At 47.3% G+C, this 25,437-nt stretch overlaps 1 long non-coding RNA gene and 2 pseudogenes across 1 annotated transcript in view; 2 read left to right on the forward strand and 1 right to left on the reverse strand.

The window, feature by feature from the left end:
• Positions 1–25,437, forward strand: part of LOC146542942 (uncharacterized) — a 40,293-nt gene that overhangs the window by 11,317 nt on the left and 3,539 nt on the right. The gene's annotated exons all lie outside the window — the stretch shown is intronic.
• Positions 18,531–19,640, reverse strand: LOC146542943 (uncharacterized; annotated as a pseudogene).
• On the forward strand, positions 20,675–24,647 carry LOC146542944 (uncharacterized; annotated as a pseudogene).

Below are 25,437 nucleotides of genomic sequence, written 5' to 3' on the forward strand. Positions count from 1 at the left end.
ATGCTTTAAAATATTTTAAATTATAAAATTTGCTCTGCAACAAAAATGTTTGCATATCTCTAAACCAAAATTGCATCGTATCTCCAGAGCGTGTTCTTTTTTTGCTCTTCTAGAGAGATTTCTGCAAAACAGCAAGAGACTCCACTAGAAGGGCTTACAAGCTTTCTCTCTTCATTTTCCAGATATTTTTCCCTTCAACTGAAATAACATTGTCAGGTGTTACTTCATTTTTCTGCCCCATTTTACACTTTGTTCTTTCATCAATATCTTTTCAAAACTTCCTGTACATTTCAAAACCTCATTTGGCATTGAGAGAAATGGAGCAGTAAAAAAAAAAATCCTTCTAGATAAGGGGAAACAGGGCAAGAGCCAAGAGCCAGGACAACAGTCACTTTACTGCACTCAGTGAAGGGAAAGAAGAGGGTCATTGAATCATACAATGGCTTGGGTTGGAAGGGACCTCAAGGACTACCAAACTCCAGTGCCCCCCACCACAGGCAGGGCCACCAACCTCCACATTTAATACCAGCCCAGGCTGCCCAGGGCCCCATCCAATCTGGCCTTGAACTCCTCCAGGGATGGACAGGGCATCCACAGCCTCTCTGGGCAGCTGTTCCAGCACCTCACCACTCTCTGTAAAGAACTTCCCCCTGACGTCCAACCTCAATCTTCCCTCCCTCAACTTAAAACCATTCCCCCTTGTCCTGCTGTTATCTACCCTTGTAAAGAGTTGAATCCCCTCCTGTTTGTGAGATATGAACCATATTCAGCATTCACAAAATAATAAAAAAAAATTAAAACCAGTGCCAGAATTTTTATACTATTAATTGAAATTGAGGGGTCCAATGATAATTAAATTTGACATTATTCCTTTAATTACTACAATTTTGGATCACATTTAATATTATTTTTGGACAAGAAACAACAGTGGGAGCCTAGAGGGATATTTTATATTATTAATTGAAAGCATTGTAAATTCAGTTTGGATGTGTGTTTTAGTTTTTGTGAAAATAGAAGTTCTGTATTTTTTCTGCTTTTTAACCAATTCCAGCCTAAATGTCAGGATCAGAAGATCGTTGTCTGACAGCGTTCGGTTTCATGGCAGTTTGGTGTCTGAACATTTCCTGTTTTCAGGTCTCAACAAGACAATTGCTCTGATATCACAGAAAGCAGACTTTTACTCCTTTTTATTTACTGATACAGGAGATGGAGTAAAAGGACATACTGTCGCTGTGAGTACGTACACAGTCTGATCACACACCAACATGGTGTCTAATTAATGTACTGTTCTTGCTGAATTAGTGTGAAGAGCTGCAAAAGCCTGCTAGGAACATGTGAGTGGCTGCAAGGGGGTATTTTCACTTTTTTACACAAAATTGGACCTATATTTTGAAGGTGTTTTCCAAAATGTAGATTGCTAAGGGGATACAGGAGCTATTAAGTATCCCTCTCACCTGTAGGAGATAAGCAAAGTTCACCCCATTGTTATAGAGGCAGAAAATGATCATTAGATAATTTGGGCAATCCAGCACCATTGGACTCATTATTGAAAGATTTTGTTCCTTTGTCATAGTTTTGGTTTAGTTCTGTTTTGTTCTTGGCACCCCAGCTTTTGAAAGCCACCTGGGTAATAACTTCCTAAATGTACACCCATCTTAGTCAAGGAATCTGATCTTGTTCTCACATTTATGATTCTGATGAATTCTTCTTTCTTTCCTTCCTCTTGCCTCAAGTTCCCCATGTAGAAAACCATCAGGGCTCCATCTCCACTGTACAGAGCAACTAAAAGACTTAAAAGGGGAAATGTTTGAAGGTACTGACGCAATCTTATGAAACAATGCTTCACCTTCTGACACATTGCAATCCTGTAGTGTCTTTTCAAACAGCTTCAGCTCTTTCACCTTCCAGTGATGTTTGTTATGGTTTTGCATTGTGCAAGTGACTGGAACACCATGGACGAAGATAATTCCATTTACTTGTGTGAGGGGTCCAATAATTAAGTTTGGGTATTATTCCTTTAATTACTACAATTTTAGATCACGGTTAGTATTATTTTTGGATAAGAAATAATAGTGGGAACCTAGAAGGAAATTTTCATTGCCCGTCCTCTGCTATTACCCCAGAGATTGCTTTCTGGAGCACTAACAACATGAGGAGGAAAGGTCTTCAAAGCACAGTCTGCCCACTCGCTCAACTCCAAACTGCAGCAGCCACTGCTGAAATAAAACAAACATCTGCCATTGTCAGCCATGCTGTGGGAAGAGCTGCCATCAACTGAAGAGGCCATGCACAAGTGGCTGGAGTGGAGGCTGCCCTTTGTTGGCCCAATCCCAGACCCTTTCTTGGAAAAGAACCGGTCCTGGTCTGGAAGTGCAGCACCAGAGTCAATCTGCTGCCATGCAGCAGGTACATGGGACACATCATGTAGGGCTTCTGACCTCTCAAAGTGTGCAGGGTGAATATGTAAGTGATTTCATTTAGATCTCCTGCTTTAATGAGCGATTTGGTGGAGACCAAAATCTCTCCAATGCCTCTGCTTAAATGCCCAATGAAAAGAAATCTGTAGTTTAGAGCAAATTTAGGACACAGAAATGGACTGTGGGGTTCTGTTGCACTCTATGCATGCAGTGCCATCTCAGTGACTGCCTTGGAAATGGCAGCATGCCCCTTGTCCTGCCAAGGATGGCGATGGTGCTGCGGGGCACGGCTTGTACCCCAGCCCTGTGTGCCCCCCGAGGGTCAGACACATGTACTGGGTCACTAAGGAGGAAATATGTTTAAGTCAAGATGATAAGTAGTAATGATTTTGGTTGAGTGTTTATTTTTTGAGAACTGGGCTGTTCCCAGGAAGGGAAAAAAATTATCCTGTAAATATTTCCCTATCACCAAGAACTGTGAATACAGAGAACAGTACATCAGTGCTCATCAGCAAGGGCAAGACCTTTATGTCAGGGTTCATCTGTGGAACAAATGTGCAGCGGTGTCCTCCCTGGGGCTGTGAATATCCCCACTGAGCTGGTGCAGGAAGGACTGCTGCCTGGAGAGCTGGGAAACATGGGTTAGCATAAATAGAGCCAACCCCTTCCTTCCTCCTCGCCAGTCACATTTTTTTAGAAAATCTAAACGGTGCTTGAGCATCCCCACAGCAGAGGCAGTAGAGCTGTTCACTGGGCTCCTTTCATGGTGCTCCTTTTCTTCATGTGAGGCAGCAGGAGGTTTGTCGCTGCTGCAGATGCCACAGCTGTGCTTTCTGGAGAAGAACCACCAATATACAGAAACCAAGTGATGGGAATCCTTCCCATGGTGCTCCCACCTACCCAAGCTCACAGTGCTCTGGCAGGGCCTGGGACAAACCCGTCTGCACCAGCCATGTGTCTGCTAGCTTCCTGAGGAACAATGTGTCCCATGCATGCAGTACTATGCAGAACGTGCAGCTTGAAGATATGGTGGCAATGTGGTTCTCCTCCATCTCTCTATGGGCAGATCATAAGACCTCGATTTTATTTTCCTGCTAAGCTGGTCTACCCCAGGTTGCTGTGGAACTGTGAATCTCTTGCATTTATCAGCATTAAACAGAAGCAATAAGCTCCTAGTGGTGCCGTGAAAAGCTTTTCTTTCCTGGGTAGTAAATCTGCAGTAACTCTCTTACAGTTTTATTGAGGGTTATCAAGTGTTTATTCAAAAGGCATTTCCGTGAATTCAACACTCTTCTAATTGGGCAGTGACTGGTAACGTCCTCTCCAGACAGACTATTATCACTGTGGTAGAATTCTTTGTGTTTAGGCAGTAGATTGTCCATGTTGCTAACTTGCTGGGTGGAGAGGAAGCAGGGCCCTGTCAGCATGTGGTTTCTTCCGTATGGAGTCCAACTATGGAAGAAGAATCTGGGCTCAGCATGGAAATTGTCAATAATCAGAGTGGTTTGGAATGAAATCCCTTTGTAGGGACGTTTGGAAATGTGGAGAGGGAAGTGGGAGAGGGGTAAGCTTGGAGGTTGGCTTGGTTTAGTAGGGGAAAAGTGTTGGGCTTTTTTCCTCCTGGTTCTTGTGATGAAGAAATCAGAAATGAGGTGGACAAAAATATGGGATGGAAGAAGAGTATCCCAAATCTGCCACATAACAGAAAATTCTGTTGGTCCCAATAAGTACAGGCTCACATTTGGGTGAGGTGTGACCTATACATGGCCGAGCCCCCTGCAATGTCTGTGGGCTCTCACATCTTCCCCGGCCATTGGAACTTTCCCGCAGCACAGGATGGGAGAAGAAGGGAGGTACAGCCATGCTGATCCGTGTGCACCTGCACAGCTGGGACTGCTCATTGTGTCTTCATCCTGCAGCTACACATCATGCTCAGGGGATCACATCCAGCCCCAAATTGCAGAACTGGCACCTTGGGAAGTGCTCAGCTGTGAAAAATGACTGGCAGGACAGCTTTGCCATGTGAAAAAAAAATGCTTTGACTTTCTTCTTTTTAAAAGGCTTTGTAAATGGGAGCAACTGAATCGAGTCGTGGGCACATTCAGCAGGTATGTGCTTCTACTGTGCCTTCTGAGTGCTGTTGGATGGAACGAGGCATCTGGTGCTGTGCTCAGCTTCAGCCTCACAGTGATGTGCGTGCCTCTGTGGCAGGAAGGATCTGGGAATTGGAAATGAGAACTCCTAGTTCAGAGTTGCAAAGGTTGGGGCTGAGGATTGGCTGCAGCAGGGTCTTACACTGCTGCTGGCTGTGAAATTTGAGTTGGGCTAACAGTGAGCAAAAGGGGTCTAATGTCTGAGTTGTTTGAATGTAGTGCTTTGGGATCTGCATTGCCACTCAGATGGGAACACCTTGAGGTGCCCACTGACATCAGCCGGATGATCTGGACTTGAAGAGAAGTCAGACCAAGGAAGAGCTGATGAATTTCCCTTGGTTTTATTCCCAGTACTTCAGGTAGCATAGGTTTAGCAATTTGCTGGAGGGATGGATTACATAGAAACAATGTGAGGCTTAATTAACGTGCAGGGTGCTTTGAGATCTTTGAGGGAATACATGCAGATAGTTACCTTTCCTCCTCAGAGGCTGTATTTCAGTAATGGATGAAGTGACCCCTAAAACATAATATTAATTCTGCAAAGCATTTGGGAGTTCTTATGAATCAAAGGTGCTATGCAAATGCATTCTCACTTTGCTTTACTGGCCCCTTTGAGCCAGCCAGTGTGCCATTAGTGGTGATTCTCATTTAATCAGAATTCAGCCTTCAAATTTTCTGCAAGTCCATAGATAAATAAAGCAGCAGCCGTAGTTGATCATTTATTTATAAATCTATTTATAATCTATGTTTTGCATATTAATCAAAACCACTCCATGTGGCAACTCCTGATTAAGAGCCTTTTTTTTTTGTCTCATCTCTCTTGCCCCCAGATAATATGTGAAGAATTAGATTAGAAATAGTTTTTATAAATAAATTATGATAAACTCCTGCTTTATTTATATACTCAGACAAAGGTGCAGTCTTCCAAACGCTGGATTTCTCCCTTCTCCTGGCTGTGCTTCCATCTCTGTGCCATGTGGAAAGCTGCATTGGCTGTGGCATTCAGACAGATCCTTTGCACAGACAGCTCTTCATTTCAGGTGGAAAAATGCCATGTTCCACTTCAGGTGGGAGGTCCAAGACCTGAGCCAAGGCTGGCAATGTCAGAAGGAGTTGAGGAGCTCATGGACGCAGAAACTAAAGGGCAAAAGTTGATAAATTGGGAAAACATCTTGCAAGGGTGTGCAGTGTGAGCTGCTCTGTCTGCGAAGTATTAGGATAAGGTGAGAAGAATGCTTCTGGAAAATCAGGAGTTGTCCAAACCTGTTCCTGTGGAAAAGGGATAAATGCAAACAGTTTGGTTAAGGTTGGTTGGATAAAGGTGCAGAAAGCAGGCTCCTGCCAGGTCTTCTAAAGTACATCTATCTGGGAAATAGGGAACTATAGTGCCCTATTGTGAAGTATAATTAAACAGATAGAATTACATGTGCTGCATATCTGAATTGGCCTTGGTGGGACCACAGCCATTTTGTTTCAATCTAGGGGTTCGAGTTATTGTGCACATTACCTGCTGTGTATGCATTTCAGATCGTCAGGGAATACAAAGGCTGCAGTGCAGTCCCGCCGGTAAGAATTAGAGAAGTCACTGGACAGCATTAACTCCCAGAGCTGTGTGTTTGTGGCTATGGTTCTAGCCTAAAGGGCTGGACGGAAAAGGTTTAAAATAAAACATAAATACATTCTGAGTACAGGAAGAAAAAGAAACAAAGGGGAAAAAATCCCCAGATTCCTTAGGTCATGATGAAGGAGATCAGGAATTAGGGTATGACGAGGGCCAGCAGACTTGGCTTTGCTTCCATTCCTGCCACGTGATTCTGAGCGAGACAATGTTCTTTGCCTGGTAAAGTGGGAAAAATAACTGCTTCCTACACTGTGACGACAGAAAACATGTCAATATTGCAGCGATTAGCATGGTTATTTAAGTGAGAGTTTTGGTTACACAGAGGTGATGTTGAAAGTCCTCCCCGTGCCCTGGGTGAGACGTGGTGTGCCCAGGTAGCCAAGCTGTTGTGGAAAGTTCTTGTTACTGCAGCCTGCCCAAAGATACCAGCTGGACATTCCTGTGCACATGAGAGAGTGGTGAGGTGCTGGAACAGCTGCCCAGATGGGTTGGGGTGCCCCATGCCTGGAGGAGTTCAAGGCCAGGCTGGATGGGGCCCTGGGCAGCCTGATCTGGTATTAAATGTGGAGGTTGGTGGCCCTGCCTGAAACAGAGTGGTTGGAGCTTCATAATCCTTGAGTCCCTTCCAACCCAAGCCACTGTGTGATTCTATGAGTTTGAACTGTGAATACAGAGTTTGAATTGCATGCTTTATTTCCTTAAAGGTCCCTTCTAACTCAAACAATCCTATGATTCTGTTTGTTGCTCTGTTTCACACTGGCACCTGTCGGAAGTGGAGGCAGTATTTGCCAGTCAGAGTTTAACAGATCTCCAATGCAGACTGACAAACACAGAGAGAACCGTTCTCCAACTGATAGAGTTCCCAAGTGAACTAGAATAATTTTAAGTAGCAAATTTTAGCTAAGAAACATTGGGAGCTATTTATTCAGCCTCATTTCAACCAACTGCTGAACTTTAATTTACACAAGGGCTGGTGCAGGAGAGCAGTGAGGCACTGCAGCCCGAGCCCCATCCCACCCGGAGCACTGTGGTGCAAGGCCCCAACACAGTGCTGTGCAGGGCACAGAATTCAGCCCTCAGCACCTGCCCTGCTGTGCTTTATCTTGCTTAATGAACACAGCTCCTTCAATAACTTTATTGCCCTCTGTTTGTTCCAGGATCCTTAATTACATTCTGCTTGGCAGACGGGATCCTTTTATTGTTTTTATTTTTCTTAAGTATTACCAGATTCCTTGAGCACCGCTATCCATGGGGAGAACATTGTGATGATTGAACCACAAATAAGCTGTATGAAAATGAAGACAAAAGGAACAAATTCAAAGTCAATCCTTCTTTCACCATCAGAAATTCACTTGCAGAAACTCACCTGAAGGCTATTACAGATATGATTTTAAATTATTATTTTCTTTAGCTGCAAAGGTTGTTGGAGTAGCAGTGAAAAAGAAAAGCAAGTGAACAAGCTGCCTGCTGCTTACTGCCAACACCTCCTGATTACTTCAGCTAATTTCAAGGCCTGGAAACACTGTTGACAACCTGATTTCTGAAACATAGGAAGTGTTATTTGGTCCTGCAATCTGCACCGTGTCTGTGTCAGGAGTTTCACTGCTGTCACTCGCAGCAACTTTCACTGTTCTATCGTCATCTCCCAGAACTAATTACCTTAAACTGATGAAAGTAGATTTTTAAAAGTAAAATGCTTTCCTAAATTTGCTTTTCAGGTGCTTTATGAAGTTGTTTTATCATGCTCGGTTGAGCTCTATGCTTACCTACATCAGAGAGGAACAGAGCGGTAGTAAGATGTTTTGGAGGCTGGCACAAACAGAGGGAAGAATTAAGCAAGCAGCAAAATGTGCTGCCCACATTGCCCCCACCTTGCTCTGTTTCATGCAGCTCTCTGCTGCCTTTGCATCTCCCTTCCATCTGTTCCCCATGGCCTGCTGAGAGCCACATCTCCTCTGCTGGCTGCTGCCGCTGTCACTGGACCCCTTTCTGGCCCCCATTTCCAAGAGACGTACGTATCGTGTGTGTATCTGTGTACATATGATTTTCCCCATCAGTCTGCATCAATGCTTGTTTTCACATCCAAATAGAATACTTCAGAGCATCCCTGTTCTTAAGGCAAACTTCAGAAAATAAACTCTGGCCTTGCTTTAGCATCTCCTCGTGCTGCCTAAACTGAGTGCTGTGGTTCATAAGCCTGGGTGTAGGACTGGGAATGGGGAGGATCTCTGTGTCAGCACACACTGAACAAAACCTTTGAATTTTAAAGCATTCAATGCAGCGCACTGAGTTTTGGAGGGGGTGGGGGGAAAAATGCTAGCAAAGTGTAGTCATTTGGTAAAATTATAATTATTAAGTACATCTGCCATTTTACAGTTACTTGGCACGTGCTTCTTGCTGGGGCAATGCTTGGATCCAGCTGACAGTGTTGCTCACTAAGGCAAGTTCTACAGCAGTCAGACCTTCCCTGCTGTAGAATGTGTGTCTGGATTTCCTGTGTCTCACCTTCTGAAGCAAAGTTATGCTATATAAAATGAAGGGGGTGAATCTGCCCAGTAGGTTAAACAGCAGCTATTGCTCACTCCTATGGGATGTTAAGCCTGAATGCTGCTTTTGGCTGGCTTTGCCCCATGATAAAGTTTGTTTCAGCTATTTATTTCTTTTTAGAATGATTCAGAAAGCTCATAGCTCTTCACTTTCATTTGAATATCAAGGAAAAGCATCCCTTCTTCCTCCTCATCTTGCTGAAAATACTGTTTTGTATTAACAATCTTAAAACTATTATAAGACAGATATTTCGAATTACTAATGACATATTTATGAAAGAGGAAACTAAATCTTAGATAGGCTTAGTGTGTGTTTATTGCTTTCTCAGTTGCTCAGAGATAATTCTTACTAAAGGGAAAACTAATTTCACTTATTTGAGACTTTTTTCTAAGCAGCCACTGATGAACTACTGCTGTTTACTGCTCGTTTAGAACTGCTGCCTGAACAGTGGCTGCATCACCTGTCTGTCTGGCACCAGGCAATAACTGCCTTCTCTCCTGGGCTTCCCTGCCTTCCTCCGTATCCTCAGTGCAACTTTTTTCCCTCCTTTTGCCTTTCTCTCATCACTTCCTTGCACTCTGACACCTGAGATATGCAGACACTCAGAGTGTGCTTTAAAGGCCACCCTTGGTATCCAAACAAACCTGACATGTGCAGAGCAGATCTCTGTGTTATCTTATGAAAGGAATCCACTGCCTGGCTTTTATCTTCTTCTTCTTTTTTTTTTTAACCTAATGGATCACTTGGAAAATAAGTGGCACTTTTAGTGTCCATTAACTCTCACTTAACTAATGCTAAATTGCACTTGAGCACCCATGGACGCACTTGCGAGAGCCATGTTAATACCAGGTGAATTAATTAGAAGTTGGACTGCCACTTCCAATGTAAAAAGAATTCATAATGATGGGAAATCTAAAATAAAGGCTCACAAAAAAATACTTGGTACCATGTTAAGTATCCATTAATGCAGTGGAATGATTCTCAGGCTTTTGCAAATAGAAACAAAGTCCCATGAAGGAGGGTGCCACCACGAACCTGAGCAGGAGAACATCTGTAATATAAAACACAGGAGTTCAGCCCCTACCTGTGCTCTTTTGTTCAAATATAAATCACACCAAAAGTTTCCTTTGAATTTTCAGATTTTCTCCTTTGAGAGAAAAAGGCTCATTTCAGTTTCCTCTTTTCTCAAATATTGCTGTTGTAAAGGATGGAAAAGGCTCAGAGGGGATGCGATGGCTCCAGGGATCCCCAGAGCTCCTGACCTATTCTTGCCCCATGTGGGGCTGCCCAATATCCTGCAGCTCTTGGTGCTGCTGCTGTGTGCACACGGGTGCCAGCTCTGTTAAGCCTTCTGCTGTCCTGATGCCACGTGTCTCCATTAATACGTTGAAAAAAGAACAGTGCAGCAAAACACAACAAGCAGTGTTAAAGATGTGTTGCAGATGCGGTAGTAACTCCCAGTTGCAATAGGCAGATGACTATTTTTTCCTTGTTTCTGTCCTATTATTGGGTCCAGCTGACACCAGGGTTTTACATGTAAGTACAGCATCCCTGCCCTGCAAGTCAGGAACTGGTGAAACATGTCTGAAAAGATGGAGAAACTTGTTCAGCAGCACGTGGTGCAGTCAGTGCCCTTCCCATCTCCCAGATACCCCAATGCATGGAGGCAGAACCATCCTGTAGTTCTGTGCTGCAGAGATCATTTTGCTCTCAGACCTTCTGCTGACCCTGAACGACTTTTGTTCTTTGAGAGCTCTTTTATTTCTCTCTCTCTCTCTCTCTCTCTCTTTTTCTGTTGTTGCTTATTTTCCCCTCTCATTAATTATACAGATGTGCTGGGGGCCATGTGCTTTGCCACATCACAAAGGAAACCACAGGACTTCAGATCAGAGGATCTGCCAGATGTCCTTGCCTGGCAGAGCACTGTGTGAGGGTCATGGCTACCAGAGCAGGCTTGCCTGCATCCATGGGGCACAGTGGGGACAACACCCATCAAAGGGTCCACAGAGGAAACAAGCTTAGTGCAAGCACAGAGTAAGAGCTGTGGATTGCTTGAGTTTACTGCCCGGATCTTTTTTCCCCCTTTTAATTGAGGCACTAATCCTCAGGATTCCTTAAGACCAGAGCTGCCCATCTGTGCTTTGGTTGAACATCACCTTATTTCCTGACAAACCCTTTGCCCCTTAGTGCAGTTTGCAGTTTCAAGTCCAGAACTCAGACCTTCAGGACTGCTCCTGCTTGGGAAAATGTGCTGTCTGCGTGTGGTTCACTTTATGTAGTCCATTCTTTGGGGGTGTCAGTAAGAATTATTAAAGGCAATGGGTTTGAAGTGATCATTTTCTTCAGGTACCCACTCAGGACCAGGCTGTACTTTGTCTCCTTTGGCAATGTCTCCAGCAGTCTGCTAGGGAGGTTTTTTTCTTTTGAGCTTGTAGAAATGGCAGAGAGAAATGGTTGGTTTCATTTTCGGGACTATGCTTATTTATCTTTTCTACCTTCAGAAGGCTGACTTAAAATTTATTTTTTTGCTGGAGGAAACAGGTCCCAGCAAGGCCTCTGCAAAAATGGCATTTCCGAGAGTACAGGTCCCACATATGGAGAGGCAGGGAGAGGGAAGAAAGCCACTATGCTATCTCCCTCTGCTCCTCAAAAGAAACACAAAAAGGAAGGCCAGCCACTACATATCCAGCTGTTATCTCTGATCTTGTTGCTATTCTTTAACCATTTTCTTTCATGTTATTGAGATTTGTGATCAGCAGACACATGATTAACACAGGAGCACAAAGTTTCCTTTCTGTCACTCGTCTCTGGATCCAGATTTCTACTCTGGTAAAAGCAGAAATTGTCATCAAAATCACACTTGGGATAAGCTCCTGTGCTTCTGGCTCCAGACTAAACTTATCCCAGGCTTAGCTGCATAACGCTGTATTCAAGTATCACCAACAGACACCCAGTGTGTAGGAAGTCTTTGATACAGGACTAAAGGGTCCATAGCAATTCAGGCATCTTTGGAAACTTTGCTCTCCCTCCTCTTCAGCCTGATGACTTTGTTCTTAGTTATATTTGTCCAAGTTTTCCATTAAACAGATTATAATTTGAATTATAATTTTTAACTTTAAGGTAAATGGGAATGGTTCATGGCAAACAGATTTGCAAATCCACCTAATGCATGTAAATACAGGATACCAATTTCAATTATTTGATACATTCATTCTGCCCAAAACAAGTTTAAACCAATGCGATATTTCAATAGTCAAAAAAGCAGGGAACAAAATACATGACTATTATTATTTTATAGTGGTCTACAAGCGTCACACAATTTTTGAGTAAGTGAAAAATTGGTAACTGGGTTAGTTTCTTCTGCTCTTGGATATTCCACTGGTGTCTTTTGCTGCTGAACACAGAATAAATAAAGATCAATCCCCTATCGCCCCTCACAGTCGTGTAATCTGTGATCTACAGAACAGCAAAAGGAGGTAAGAGAGAGAATCCTCTGCAAGAGGTAAATAGTGTAAATGATTTCCTTTTCTTGCTGAAAATGGTGCCATGGGAATTCTATGTCTCATGTTTGATGGTGCTGCTGATCTCCATGTAACTTCACTTTATATGAACCAGCGATGAGGCCTTTTCTCTCTCATTCAGAACTTCGTGTGTCTCATTTCAGTAACTTTGTATAGCTTTAAGGAGTAAAAACCTCTTCATTTTCATGTGTCAGCCTTCAAGAATGCTGCAGTCTCATTAGGGAGCTTTCTCCTCCCTTATACCTCAAAAGCACACCTAGGAAATTAATGATTTGACAGCAAATCATTAAAACTTCCAAACCATCACAAGTTGAGGAGGACAGAACCTTTCCACTCGCTCCCCAGCCCTGTGGCCCGTTGCAGTGCTGGGGCCGGGAGATGGGCCCTGCCACCTGCTCTGCAACAGGGCAACCAGCAGCAGCTGCAGCCACTTTGTGAACGAGCATGTGCTGGACAAAGTAGGTCTCTTCTGGGCTAGAAGCAGAGTGCTGTGGGGTCGAGAAAGTTTCCTCTCAAGTTCTTTGTTCTGTGGTAAGTACGTAAAATTGTTTTTGTTGTTAATAAGGAAAAGAGGAGGGTTGTTTTTTGTTTTGTTTTGTTTTTTTTGGGGTAGATGTTGCAAAGTGCTGTAAATTGTACTTTGGTTCAGCTTTCTGGTTTGGCCTTCCCAGCTGTGCAGTGGCAGGGCAGGTGGCTGTGTGCCAACACCAGCAAGCCTGGGAGGAGTTCTCAGTTGCTTTGCACGGCTTTGTCTTTTGATGTTGTTGGTGAGGAAGCATTGGAGTAAAATATCACGATGGTTGCATCAAACTGCTAAGCTAGCCTGTTTCTCTCGGGCTGATTAGCTTGAAAACCAAGAAAGGATCCATCTTGTTGTAGACTTCTTTTTCCCTTCCCTCTTTTTCTGTGAGTGTGAGACTAGTGGAAGCACTACTGCAGTTCTGTGTTGGTGTGGGCTTGGAACTGATGGTGAGAGATGAGTACGAGCTGAACCTAACTTGCATCAGCTATTTCAGCTTTAAGTGCTCCTGGCTAAGTTTCGGTTACTTGTCAGTGTAATTCGTCTGCCAAAGAGGCATTCGTTGGTCAACTTAGCTTCTCCTGTGGCAGGAGAAAAGGCTGGGGTTGTCACTTTTCTGACTAGGGACTTTTGTCATGCAACAGATTTAATTACTCAGCTAAGAGTTTCTTGAGTTTTCCGGTGCAGGCTAAAAACTGTAAACGATGGAGGAACTGAGACAATGGGTGTGAGTGAATGGGGAGGAACAAAACTGTGATGTCTCCCAGATGTTAAAGAAATTTCTGTGCAGCTGAACAAAGGTGCTGTCTGTCCAATATCATTTCTATTCCAAACCTACAATATTGCAGCTGACGGCAGAAAATGTGCAGTAAAACATGGAGAGGCCACTGGGTAATATCCACTGTAAAGTGTTAATTGCCTATTGAGGCTGTAAACTATGTCAATATGCCTGGATCTGAGTTATTGACAGACTCCTATTTATTCCAGCCTCACAAAGCTGGGCTCTTTAGAACTGGGCTCTAATCAGTCATGCTTTACTGATCCCACCAAGAAGCACCAGTCGATAAATGTGCTTGCTGTCTTAACCCTTTGAAGTTTGTAAAATTACAAGTGGGATTGATAACATTGATTTGGGGAGAACTCCTGACAGTGGAAACCCTTTGGAAATAAAAGCTGCCTGTGGTAAATGACACCTCCTCTGGAGCGATGGTTGTTCTGGGTCTGTGGGCTGAATCTCAGCTCTGTTGTCCCGCCAGCACCTGAGGCCTGAGCTGGAGGAAGGAGGAACTGCATATCCATGAACTAAAGCATTCTGCCTTTCCAGGGTCAATGGGATTCTGTGTTTGAGCTTCGGTGTCTTAAACTGCTACTGAGTGTTGATGTGCAGCAGCTGCAGTGGCATTTGAGGTGGGAAAGAAGCATCAAGCAAAGGGCCAAATGCTTGCTCAGTCTGGGCTGGGGGAGGAGGAGGAGTGCCTTTGTCTGCACAATTTGGGTTTTGTAGACTTCTGAGATGTCGTTTGGCTTCTAGCATGCGTGTGGAGATGAGGGATGCTTGCTGGTGTTTATTGGTGGCTTTAGCAGAACTCACCTTACTTGGTTACTCATGAGTACTGATGCTAATATAGTTCTTATAATTTACTGTATGGCTTTTTGGTTTCTTCTTTGTTTGTTTTTAAGCAAAGTAGCTGAAGGCTACTTTTTATTCATATAGGGAATAAATACAGATGAGTGTTGTCTGTGAAAGACAGACAAAGCTAAGATGATGCTATGGCCTGACCAATAGTCTGTGACCAATAGAGGTCTCAGAATCATAGCAGAGAATTAGAAATGAGGCAGAAAATCCTTCCTGTTGCATTTTCGTATTAAATATCTGTTTGTCTTATAAATGAATCCTGGTTAACTGAGGAAGAAACAGTTCTTTTTCTTTGATTCTGCTCTTCTAAACTGATGCGGTTTCATGCTAAATATGGGATGGAAGTCTGTCCTTGCTCAGACTTCAGCAAGGGTTCGGAGAAAGATCCTGCATATTGTTTTTTTGCAGAACTACAATATGATGTAGTTCCTGGTGCAGGAAAAAAGCATTGGGTGCTTCAGGCCTTGTCAAGACACAGTGACTACACTGTCAAGCTAATGTGTTGGTTTTTTAAACCCTCTGATATGCTTGTTCTTCATGCTAAGTGGCATTTTAATAATGTGTATTATAATAATTTGTACTAATTAATTTGTAATTCCTAAACTAAGTGCATGTAGGTTTTAAGCAGAGAGGTTAGGCTCAGATGAACTATTGGTTCTGGTCTTTGCTGTAAAGAAATTTAGATTGCGTGTCTGTCAGATTTAAGACAGCCATCTTGACATCTATTGAGAGAGATACAGTTAAGAGTCAGATTTTGTACTTGAAAATATACACTTGCCTGGTGACTTTTGGGATCTGTTCTGCACATGATACTGCATTCCTTACGGCACCAACTACTATACAGTGCCACTCAGCAGTGATTCAGTGCTCTTGCAAATGCTGATATTATTAATGTCTTCTCAAAGAAACTGTGATTTTAAGAAAATCCAAGTTGGATAGAGACTCTATGAAATAAACAGCTGTTTTAAATATATACAATGCTTTTGCAGCATGTGGAGTAATACTTTAAACAACCACTCCCAAGCTGCGAAGGAAAATAAGTTCATTTTGTTTTCACTTCTTTCCAGCCCATTTTCTTTCAATGAATAGATACAGATTTTGGAGGAAATTTGGCTAGCTGCTACTGGCAAACTCCTCAAACCTGAGGCTGGAGTTGCCACAGTCCGTGGGTTCTGGATGGAGCTGGCTGTCCTTGTGCAGCACTGCTGCGTGGAAATGCTAACTGCTCTGTGGTGAAAACTGCTTTTGGTTCTTGCCCACCCCTCATGCAGTGTGTGTGCATTTTTGGGAACGGGTACATGTTCTTTTCAGGAAATTATGGAACACGGTGGCACTTCTTGATTTGAAGTCAAATTGCAAATAGAAGTCTAATACTTCAGCGTATTGGCTTATCTTGTTTACATTAGGAGAGTGGTCGGAGTATTCCTAGAACACTAGGTTTCTTAATCCCAGCTGTGTTGCAATCCAAAATGTGTGACTGTCTTTATGCAAGACTCACAGAAGTACCCAGACTTGGCTGCAGGTCCGGGTGCACCTGGGTGATGCCTGGGACAGAAGGCAGCTGCTCATGGTTATGGACGGCAGGGTGTATAGGTTGCTCTGAGCAGCAGGAACAGTTTCAAACGATGTAGGAAGTAAGAAATGTTTCCTTTAACGTGGTCACAATTAATCCCATTTTGCTCTTGCACATATAGGAGTATGAATTCTGGAGTGGGGGAAAGATAAGACTTAGCAGGGGAAATAAATGCTCCCATTTGCACTAAGCACGATAGGTTTCGCTTATTTTCTTTTCCTCCTATTCGATGGAGAGGGGTTCGATTACTCTTTGAGACGTTTTCCTTTGCATAGCGTTTTTATGCGCTGTGTTTTGAGCGGTGTGACCACTAGAGAGCAGACTTAGCCTAGTAACAGGAGTTAATTAGTTCTCGGCCTCTTCATTTCCTCCTGTCCCCCTTCCCCTCCCCCTGAATACACAGGCAGTGGGGGCTTGGGTGGTTCTGAGTTTGCCTCCAACGCTGTGCAATCTTAGGCCTAATTAAAGCGCCACAGACGGCCTGAACCCCACATTAAAATTTGATGAGGAATTGATCAGCCAAGCAAACAGGAAATTTAGCTGTGTGAGTGAAGGTAATGTTTGCTCAAATGTGTAATGAGGTCCATGGGGAATATTTATGGGGACCTCAGTGACAGTTTCAGCAGTTCTTCTCCTTGAAGTCATCTTCCCTACCTGCCCTCTCTGTTATGAGGCTGCAGGCAGAAGGGAATCCAACGCTGCGTCAGCCAGGCTGTGGAAAATGGGCTGTGTGTGGCTGCGATGGTGCCATGGAAAGCTCTGTGAAAGGAGTTGTGAAACTGCAGCCTGACTTTTTCAAAAACAGCATCAATGGCCCCATAACATATGGAGTTGTGTAGCATAATTGCTGGTGGAACTCCTTGCAGTATGTTAGAAAGCAAACCCCTAAAAAGAAGCAGGCATTGTGTTACAGTAGATGTTAGCTTTATCTACATAGACTGCAGGATAAGCTATACATGCTGTCAGCACAGGTATTTGGAGGCAAGGCAGGGTAGGGAGCTATGGCCTCCTCAGCAGACCTTATCTATTTCTAATAATCAGTTAATAGAGAGTATAAATGTCTTCTACATGCAACAAACAGCTGAATTTACATGCTTCTTACTTATCACTACTCTGACTAAGGTAAATCAGCATGAGAGTAAGCTACTGTTATTGCCCTCAGCTCCTGGCAGAGGATTTGAAAAGATGGAGGGCCCTGCATTCAGGGCTCACACAGGCCCCAGGCTGCAGATGTGCTAGTCCCAGCTCTCAGAATTCCTGTGGTTGCCTTCTTGTACCCCTCAAGGCTACTTCTAATTTTGGCTGGTTACAATTAGAGTTGAAGCTGAAGCTGTAGGAACTTTGAGGGGAAAAGCAACAGGATGGACAGCCAACAGTTTGTGCCCAGTGGAACAAATTAGGAAGGAGAGATGATGATGATGGCTGTCTTGGTGAGCCTGGCAGATGGGTGAGTACGCTGGTTGCAAGCCATTGCTTGGCTTTCTACTGCAACACAGCTGTCCAACCTTGTGGCTTATATGGTCTGCACTGAGAGAAGACAAATGGTCTTGGGCCACATACACAATATATATAGTTAATGTAAATAAACATAAAGTAATAAACCTTATTTTCTGTATCATTTATAAAAACTGAAAATGCCATAAAACGGGTGAGGTACCTGACCTTGATTTTTAAAAACAAATCCATCTGTCTGGATTGGTGAAAGGTGAAACTGCCATTCTCAGTGAGCCTACGTGTGGTTGTTGTGAGTGATGGATGTGCACTGGGACCAAACTGGGAGTAAAGTGCTGCAAAGTAGTGGAATCTGGGTTTCTCAATTGTTTTCTTTTGACAGTCTTACACTGTTCTGTTCCCAGAGAGCAAAATCATCACAGCGTGGTGGTTCTGACTTAATGGCGTTGCATCACAAAGCAGTGGTCAGCCTAAGCAGAATGAGAGCCCTTTTTGATATCTGTGTTTATCATTTGCAGTTAAATGCCTTAGTCCTCCTATCTCAAAGCAGTGGCAACTCATCTGCTTTGCATTTTTAAAAAGCAGCTCTTTTACAACAGTGCCTTGTTGAAGACATATTGTCCCTGGTCCAAGAGGGCAAGGCCGGAACTGGCCTGAAAAGGAGAGCTCCAGCGGCACCTTCTGTGGAGCAGATGTGAAGGGGAGCTGCCCCAGAAGCAGCCCTGAGGCTCACCCCAGCAGCTCCAGAGGAGGACAGGCAGCAGCAGCACGGTGGGCTCTGCGCTCCCCAAGTGCCGTGCCAAAGCCCCTCCCTGGTCGCTGGTGGCCGTGCGGCCTCAGGTGCAGCTGCCACACGGCCGGGCTGTGCTGCAGCAGCAGCCAGAGCCCTGCTCAGCCCTCTGCCCCCCTGGTGCGTGCTGCCACGCAGTCACAGAGCTGGGGCTCTCAGGGCTCTGGAAGTCAACGGTTTCACCAGCCGACCTCTTCCTCGTTCCCCGTCCCTGTTTTGCACTGGGATTCCAGGCTTATGGTTTACCTTACAGAAAGAAAGAGACGCAACAACTGCTCATTTTAGGGTGCATGAAAGGGTTTATTGAGAGTGCCCAGATCCCCCCGCGCCCTCTCTGTGGCAGCAGGGCCATCCCGGCGCCGTCCTCGTAGTGAAGTAGAGATGCCTCAGCCTCTCCCCCGCCTGCGCTTTCCGTCCCCGTGCCGTTCGTGGTTCCCGGCTCAGGTCGGGCCGCCCGCTCACAAGCGAGGCCCGTCGTTGTGCCGCGCGTGCTCTCCGGCGCCCATCTGCCGCTCCCGCGCCACCCGCCTCAGCCATTCGCGGTCTTCGTCCTCCCGCGGCGGTTCCTCGAAGCGGCTGCGCTGGTTGAGCTCCCCGTGCCAGGAGGAGCTGCGCACCAGCCGCCGGGGGGACCTGGAGCGGCTGCGCGGCGGGCTCCGTGCTGGGACGCTGCGGGATCTCCGGGCAGATCTCGTGTCCCGCCGCTCCCTGGTGCGCTGCAGCCTTCCCTGGGGCCGGCGGGTCGGGGGCTGAGCCGAGGGGCGCCAGTCAAGGCGCTGCTTGCCAAAGATCCTCTGGCGGCACAGGGGGCAGCTGGGGTTGTTGGCCGTCCACTGCTGGATGCACACCCTGCAGAAGATGTGCCTGCAGGGCAGAGCGCGGACAGTGTCCACGATGTGGTCGAGGCAGATGGGGCACCGCTCCTCGCGGGCCTCCACCGGCCAGACCCACGCCTTGCGCCTCGGGTTGGGAGCCGCCTCCTGGCTCATGGCTGCGGCTGCCCTGGCGCTGTGGGGCTCCAAGGATGGATTTGGAGCCCCAAGGATGATGGATTCGCTGGAGGCTGCCTCTTGCGGAGCAGTCGGCAGCCTCTGCGCCTCCACTCGCAAATCGCTCGCAAGACTCCTCTGTCTCACGCACTGGCAAGGTCTCAGTGTCTCGTGCTCCCACAGGAAGACGCTCACACCTCGAGAGTCGCCAGCAAGACTCAACGCAGGCTGGGCCCGCTGGCTATTTATAGGCACCCGGCGCACTGTGAGGTCACGGGCTGACTGTGACTCTGCGATGCCGTCACCAAGTGCGCACATAGGTGGAGCTTTGCTGTCCGGTTGCCGTGGCGTTCCTATTGTTGGCATTGGCCTGCCCGAGTCCACCCAAGGACTTTCAATGGGACATTTTCACAAGCGGTGACAAATAAACGATTGATTGAAGCAACCAATGGAACGGATTTGGTGTTGCCATTGGTCAGTGCTGTGGCTGTGACCGTGCTGGTGTTTGATAGCAGTGCTAGCAAAGTGAATGCTATCCTGGGTATTTTTCACCAAGAAGTGAAGGGGCAGTGCTTAGCAAGAAGGGATCCCTGTCTTGGTGGGGAAGGAGCAGCACAGCTTCTCTGTTTCTCTTGTCTCCTTAATTTCTCTCCCCGCCCCTCCTCTGCACCCTCCAGGACTTTCCCTCACATACTAACCTCATCTGTTCCCTTTTGGGGTGACTTTTAACGTGTCTTGGGTGGAGAGTCATGAACATCAGTCGTGTGTTTATAGCACGTTCCTATTGGAGGGTGTTATCCTACTCAGGGTATGAACTTTAATATTTCCTTCAGCCTGCTCCATGTCAGTTGTCAGTCATTGGTTCTACTGTCTTATTTGTTGGTTGGTTGGGGGTGAATGCTTTAATTCCTCTCCCTTTTCTGGCCAACGTATTTGTGGAAGGAAGCCTTTGTTAGTCTTCACGTCCCTTGCCAAAGCCGCTTCCAAGTGTGCTTTGGAGAGCGTTGGCGGCCAAGGGGCTTTTCTGCAGGGCTGCTTTCCAGCTGGTCACTCCTCAGGTGCCCTGGTGCCTCGGGTCGTTCCTCCCCGAGGGCAGGACTTTGCACTTCCCCTTGGTGCAATCCTGGAGATTCCCCTCAAGCCGTTTCTCCAGCCCGCCCGGATCCCTCTGGATGGCTGCACGGCCTTCTGCTGCGTCAGCCGCTCCTCCCAGTTTGGGATCCTGCGCGGCCTTGTGAGGGTACGCTGTGTTCCGTCACCCAGATGGTTCTTGAGGCTCTTCTGGGGGACTGGACCCACTTTTGACCCCTGCAAAGAGCCTGCAGGGTGGCTGCAGTTCTTCCAAATTCAGCAGAGCAGCAGATCTGTAGAGGTGCAAAGGGGCACAGGTATCTCAGCTTTGCATTGTTGGCAGATTGCCCCCAGTCATTTTCCAGGTGCAGGTGAAGTTGCTTCATGGCACAGTTACAACTGTATCCCAAATGGCTACGCTTGCTGATGGCCCTGCTAGCATGTAAGCATCTCATGCTGCCATCCAAATGTGGTCATCCAGCTTGCAGCCCTGTCTCTCAGCTTCATTTCCCTACCTCAGGTCCCTGCCTCGTGTCACAAACTCGCATTTCACTCCTGTAGCCTGATCTCTGCAGTGAATCACTGCATATTAATAGTCTGACACTTTAAGATTTCCCTCCCCAACAGACTTCCCTTGTAGCGACTCTAAGCTGCATCTCTCTGTATGCTTAGACTCACGTAATGGCTTCGGTTGGGAAGGACCTTAGAGCCCACTCAGTTGCAGCCCTTTGCCACGGCCTGGGTTTCCACGCGGCAGCTCGGGCATCACAGCTCCATCCAACTTGGCCTTGAATGCCTCTGGGGACGGAGCACCCACACTTCTCTGGGCAGCAGTGCCAGGGCCTCACCGCCCTCTGAGTAAAGAGATTTCTCTTTGCATGGAACCTAAATCTCCTTCTGTTTTGCTTAAGACTGTTCCCCCTTGTCCTGTCTCTATCTGGCAGCGTGAACAGTTGCTCTCCCTCCTGTTAAGCTCCCTTTAAGTACTGGGAGACTTAGAATCCAGAAGCAAGAGGCATGAGATTTGCTTGTAAGTAGAGCTGGGTACAGACTGCCTGCCTGCATGGGCAGGTGAGCCTTACAAGCAGTAACGAGCCGCTTGGTGGGGCAGTCAGTGCCATGATGGCAGGGGATGGCAGCAGGATGGGCTGGGCTGTGTGCCTGCGGGTTGGAATGCCAAAGGTAAGCTGTTTACAGCCGTGGTGGGAATTACTGTCACTGATTGCAGCGTGAGAGGTTGGTCGAGCTGTAGTGTTTCTTGTTGGCAGTAAAACCCAGGGAGGTTTGCTTAGTCTAAAGTGTGTGTAGGGTGGCACTCACACTGTGCATCTTCCAAGTGTTGTAGCAACAGCAGAGATCAGATTTACGTAAGGGAAGGCGACTTTTCTTACTTTCTGGAGGCAAAAATTGAGGGGAGGTGTTTGAAAATGCTGCTACACATAGATGATTAAAAAAGAGGTTGCAGTAACATCATGTCCAAGTTTTTCTTAGTTGTCCAAGAAACCAGATGCCAGGCCTTGTGCTCGCTGTGTTGGATTAAATGCTTATCTTGTACATCCAGCTTATGGCTTACAGTAGTACCTCTGTCTGTTTTCTGGGAGGTACGTAAGCCATGTCAGCACTCCCTGACTGACACAACTGTCTTGCTTCCAAGGGGCTGCTGTCTGTGTGCTGCTGCACAAAGCCACGGGCACAGCTCACCTGCTCTGTCTTCAGTATGGTACTCCTCTGTGCCATGTAAGCGTGCATTTATAAGAAAAGAGGAGCTGTATTTCATTCCTGTCTGCACCAGATTAGAAAAGTTGAGACCTGGCAAACCAACCAAACTGCAGTTTGCCTGTGGTGGGAGCTCGGGCCACTCAGCCTCGTTTGGTTGCACAGGGGAAGTGCTGTAAAAACTAAAAAGCATTCTTGAAGTTGAATCTCATCATCCACGTTGCAGCTGGGAGTCACCTGTTTGCATCCAGCTTAATGTCTGTTACCAAACGTGCTGCTTTCAGCCTTGCTGATGCTTTGTCTTATGAGATGTGAGCTTGAACAAAACACTGAAATTTCAGGGAACCATCGAACGACTTGGGTTGGAAGGGACCCTGGCATGCGTGTCATCTGGCCCCGTGGACTTGTGCACATTCAGTCTTACCAGGTGCCTGTGGCAGCCTCTGCTGTGGCCGTGCCAAGGCCACCTCCGTGGCAGCCCCACGCTGCCCTGCTGCACCAGCGGCCCCGACAGGGCAGCTGCAGGCAGAGAGCTGGCGCCCAGCACAGGGGCACTGGGCAGAGGAGAGAGACGGGCACTCAGGGAAGGGTTCCTAGTGTGGGAGTTGAGTCTGATGTTGTCACGGTGCTGAGAATAAATGATTCCATGCAGGACACACTACATGGAGAGCTGGCATCGGTTAGGTGGCAGCCGCCTGGGGGTTAAGAGTCTCAGGGTTCTGGGAGTAAAGTGCTGCAAAGTAGTGGCATCTGGGTTTCTGAACTGTTTTCTTTTTGACAGTCTTACACTGTTCTCATCTGAGAGCAAAATCATCACAGCGTGGTGGTTCTGACTTAATGGTGTTGCATCACAAAGCAGTGGTCAGCCTAAGCAGAATGACAGCCCTTTTTGATATCTGTGTTTATCATTTGCAGTTAAATGCCTTAGTCCTCCTATCTCAAAGCAGTGACAACTCGTATGCTTTGCATTTTTAAAAAGCAGCTCTTTTACAACAGTGCCTTGTTGAAGACATATTGTCCCTGGTCCAAGAGGGCAAGGCCGGAGCTGGCCTGAAAAGGAGAGCCCCAGCGGCACCTTCTGTGGAGCAGATGTGAAGGGGAGCTGCCCCAGAAGCAGCCCTGAGGCTCAGCCCGGGTGGGTGGCTGCTGCCGGGCAGGACAGGCCCCGTCTGCAGCAGCTCCAGAGGAGGACAGGCAGCAGCAGCACGGTGGGCTCTGCGCTCCCCAAGTGCCGTGCCAAAGCCCCTCCCTGGTCGCTGGTGGCCGTGCGGCCTCAGGTGCAGCTGCCACACGGCCGGGCTGTGCTGCAGCAGCAGCCAGAGCCCTGCTCAGCCCTCTGCCCCCCTGGTGCGTGCTGCCACGCAGTCACAGAGCTGGGGCTCTCAGGGCTCTCTGGAAGTCAACGGTTTCACCAGCCGACCTCTTCCTCGTTCCCCATTCCAGTTTTGCACTGGGATTCCAGGCTTATGGTTTACCCTTCAGAAAGAAAAGACGCAACAACTGCTCATTTTAGGGTGCATGAAAGGGTTTATTGAGAGTGCCCAGATCCCCCCACGCCCTCTCTGTGGCAGCAGGGCCATCCTGGCGCTGTCCTCGTAGCCTCACAAGTGAGGCCCGTCGTTGTGCCGCGCGTGCTCTCCGGCGCCCATCTGCCGCTCCCGCGCCACCCGCCTCAGCCATTCGCGGTCTTCGTCCTCCCGCGGCGGTTCTTCGAAGCGGCTGCGCTGGTTGAGCTCCCCGTGCCAGGAGGAGCTGCGCACCAGCCGCCGGGGGGACCTGGAGCGGCTGCGCGGCGGGCTCCGTGCTGGGACGCTGCGGGACCGCCGGGCAGATCTCGTGTCCCGCCGCTCCCTGGTGCGCTGCAGCCTTCCCTGGGGCCGGCGGGTCGGGGGCTGAGCCGAGGGGCGCCAGTCAAGGCGCTGCTTGCCAAAGATCCTCTGGCGGCACAGGGGGCAGCTGGGGTTGTTGGCCGTCCACTGCTGGATGCACACCCTGCAGAAGATGTGCCTGCAGGGCAGAGCGCGGACGGTGTCCACGATGTGGTCGAGGCAGATGGGGCACCGCTCCTCGCGGGCCTCCACCGGCCAGACCCACGCCTTGCGCCTCGGGTTGGGAGCCGCCTCCTGGCTCATGGCTGCGGCTGCCCTGGCGCTGTGGGGCTCCAAGGATGGATTTGGAGCCCCAAGGATGATGGATTCGCTGGAGGCTGCCTCTTGCGGAGCAGTCGGCAGCCTCTGCGCCTCCACTCGCAAATCGCTCGCAAGACTCCTCTGTCTCACGCACTGGCAAGGTCTCAGTGTCTCGTGCTCCCACAGGAAGACGCTCACACCTCGAGAGTCGCCAGCAAGACTCAACGCAGGCTGGGCCCGCTGGCTATTTATAGGCACCCGGCACACTGTGAGGTCACGGGCTGACTGTGACTCTGCGATGCCGTCACCAAGTGCGCACATAGGTGGAGCTTTGCTGTCCGGTTGCCGTGGCGTTCCTATTGTTGGCATTGGCCTGCCCGAGTCCACCCAAGGACTTTCAATGGGACATTTTCACAAGCGGTGACAAATAAAGGATTGATTGAAGCAACCAATGGAATGGATTTGGTGTTGCCATTGATCAGTGCTGTAGCTGTGACCGTGCTGGTGTTTGATAGCAGCGCTAGCAAAGTGAATGCTATCCTGGGTATTTTTCACCAAGAAGTGAAGGGGCAGTGCTTAGCAAGAAGGGATCCCTGTCTTGGTGGGGAAGGAGCAGCACAGCTTCTCTGTTTCTCTTGTCTCCTTAATCTCTCTCCCCGCCCCTCCTCTGCACCCTCCAGAACTTTCCCTCACATCCTAACCTCATCTGTTCCCTTTTGGGGTGACTTTTAACGTGTCTTGGGTGGGGAGTCATGAACATCATTGCATGTTCTTACTGGAGTGTGTTATCCTCCTTAGGGGTATGAATTTTAACATTACCTTCAGCCTGCTCCATGTCAGTTGTTAGTCATCAGTTCTTCCTGTCTTATTTATTGGTTGGTTGGAGCTGTACGTTGTCTTTCCGTTTTTTGGCCAATGTACTTGTGTTTTTGCGTCTCTTCTCTGGGTCTTTACCCCTTTTGACCCCTGCAAAGAGCCTGCATGGTGGCTGCAGTTCCTCCAATTTCAGGCAGAGCAGCAGATCTGTAGAGGTTTAAATGGACTTCTTACTGCTTAATATCAACCTGTGGAGAATCAGAGGTTTTCACTACTCATCTTTGTAATCTGTTAATTGTATTGTCAGTAGTTTTGTTACTACCTTTATCTTTTACGTTATACTGACCAGGGCTGGACCCCAAATCAATCTGTGTGTTTGTTTAACTCTCTAGTAGCTCTTCCTTAGTAGCTACAGTTTGAGGTCAGTCAGTGAATTATCTGCTTAATGCATTCGGAGAGCAGAGCATCGGACTTCAAGTAAGAATT

The sequence above is a fragment of the Meleagris gallopavo genome, chromosome 22 (assembly GCF_905368555.1).
Source record: "Meleagris gallopavo chromosome 22, MGAL_WU_HG_1.1, whole genome shotgun sequence".
Taxonomy (NCBI): Eukaryota; Metazoa; Chordata; class Aves; order Galliformes; family Phasianidae; genus Meleagris; species Meleagris gallopavo.